At 37.5% G+C, this 2,419-nt stretch overlaps 1 pseudogene; it reads left to right on the top strand.

Annotated features, from left to right (window-relative positions):
- Positions 1-1,631: 1,631 nt before the first annotated feature.
- On the top strand, positions 1,632-2,018 carry LOC149256732 (aspartate aminotransferase, mitochondrial pseudogene; annotated as a pseudogene).
- Positions 2,019-2,419: the final 401 nt, after the last annotated feature.

Here is a 2,419-nt window from a genome sequence, read left to right as displayed (position 1 = left end):
TAAAAACAAATCAAGTGATTAGTATGCTCTCTTCCTGCGCTTCGTGCGATCAGGAAGATCAGAAAATCTATTGATTTTGTTCAAATAAAAATACTCTTGCTGGAGAAATAATTTGCAAAAAGACAATAAAGAATTATGTGAATGAGAAAAAAAAAACATCTTTAAATTTTTAGATGAAATTTAGTATTTTAATTTTAGATTTAAAAAATAAAAAATTAGTTTTTAATTTTAGATTTAAAAAAAAAATTCCACAAAATAATAATAATATATGTATCATATATACACATATTATTATTAAAAAAATAAAAAATAAAAAAAACTAACCATTTTTTTGTTTTTGTTTTTTAAATATTTAAAAAAAAAAAAACACTAACTTTTTTGTTTTTTTAGATATTTAAAAAAATGCAAAACATTTTTTTATTTTTTTTATTTTTTTTTCTTTGCTAGTTTGAAATTCGGGCTCAGCCTTCCACCTTTCTTCAACCTGCACATACAATTCGATGATTAGAAATGGTGATAATGGTCCACATAGCTTTGGAATAAATGTGCTATATATTTGACTATATGCAAATCTTTGAAAATATTTAAACATATGGAAAGCCATTTCCATAATGCGCAATATGACAGTCTTTTGGTGAGGAACATTTGTGTTTCAGAACTTTCCAACGATTTACTGCTGCTACTCTGGAGCATGGAATGCGGCCTCCAGTTGCACCAAAGCCAGAGTGGCGTGCACTGATGGATGAAATGGTTGTTGTTTCTACAAAGGAGTACAGATCAATTGTTTTCCAGAACCCGAGATTCGTTGAATATTTTCGTTCTGCAACACTAGAATTGGAGTATGGCAGTCCATGCGAGTAAAAGGGAGGTTGTCTCATGTCCCGCCACGAAGAAAGTCTTGCATTCATCGATCATATCTTGAAAAGACATGCTGACATGCGTCTTCACTTCATCGTTGTTAGTTGCTGCCATCATCAAGCCAAGCAGATCTTTGCCGTAGGGGTTCCTGCCTTTTTCCACCGTTGCATTTCTTTGGCGATCAGTGATTATCCCTCACACAGCAATACAAAACTTCAACGCACCCTTTGTGAACCTTCAACTATAGGAAGAGGAGCGAGAGTAAAGGAAGACCTCTCACAGCTGAAGAACGCGCTCGAAAAACAATTATGGGGCGTCGCCTCATTCATAGCCCCGCCCCCACAAATCAGCTCTGAGAAGTCATTGAATAATGGCGAGGGGGAGATTCAAGAGATGGATGGAAGCCGGAATGAACCGGACGAGATTCGAACCGATCTCTCTCAATTATCCGGGCAGTTCAGATCGGAGTTTTCCCGAATCTCTCCTGCCTTACAAAGTTTGACGACGGATGAAGATGTAGTGAGGGTCGAGGATTTATCCTCTTCTGCTCTGAATTTTCTTGCCAGTTTAAGCAGTGACATAACTGAAATTTCCAACTGTGCAAAGTATACGAGGCAAAGACACTCCTACTGAAGGATATTGCACTCCAGAAACCCAGAAACGCCATTATATTATTGCACAGCAATAACAGAAAGGAAAAAAACCATGGCCATGGCGACTGTGATGAGCAGATCCAATCTGGGAAGGGGCATAAGATTGATGTCCACTTCCGGATGGTGGAAAACAGTAGAGCCAGCTCCCAAAGACCCCATTCTCGGAGTCACCGAAGCCTTTTAGTAGATACAGATCCTAGCAAGGTCAATGTTGGCGTGGGCGCATATCGCGATGATCAAGGGAAGCCAGTGGTTCTTCAATGTGTGCGCGAGGCTGAGAGGCGTATTATGGGCAAAGAAAACATGGAATATCTACCCATGGGAGGAAATGTGAAGATGGTTGACGATTTTATCAAACTTGCATATGGAGAAAATGCAGATGTCTTGAAAGATAAGCGTGTTGCAGCTGTCCAAGCTCTATCTGGCACTGGCGCTTGCCGTCTTTTTGCAGAGTTCCAGAAACGGTTTCGACTTGAGTCTCAGATTTACATACCGGTCCCTACCTAGGCCAATCACCACAATATCTGGAGAGTTGCCCATGCACCTTGATGATTATCCTCGAAGGGAGGCGATCCAGCTATGGAGATTGGGAGAGGCGGGAGATTGCCCTCCATTTCTGGGCTGACCAGGACTACATCTCCATCATTACTGCCGGAGGTTGTGCGCTTGGTGCGATTTTTGCTTACGGTTTGTTGTTTTTTTTTATAGTTTATTTATTTTATTTTTTTATTTATTTACAACTTAAAAAAAACAAAAATCTAAAAAATCAACATAAATAAGAAATTAAAAAAAAAAATGTTTTTAATTTGTTATTTAAAACAAAACAAAAAAATAACGAATATTTTGTGTATTGATTAGATTTTCTTTATAACTAAAAAATAACATAAATAATAAATTAAAAACAATTG

Source organism: Pinus tabuliformis, chromosome 7, assembly GCF_031772625.1.
Source record: "Pinus tabuliformis cultivar Carrire ecotype Pingquan chromosome 7, CPIR1, whole genome shotgun sequence".
Classification (NCBI taxonomy): Eukaryota; Viridiplantae; Streptophyta; class Pinopsida; order Pinales; family Pinaceae; genus Pinus; species Pinus tabuliformis.
This window is presented reverse-complemented; position numbering and strand designations above follow the sequence as displayed.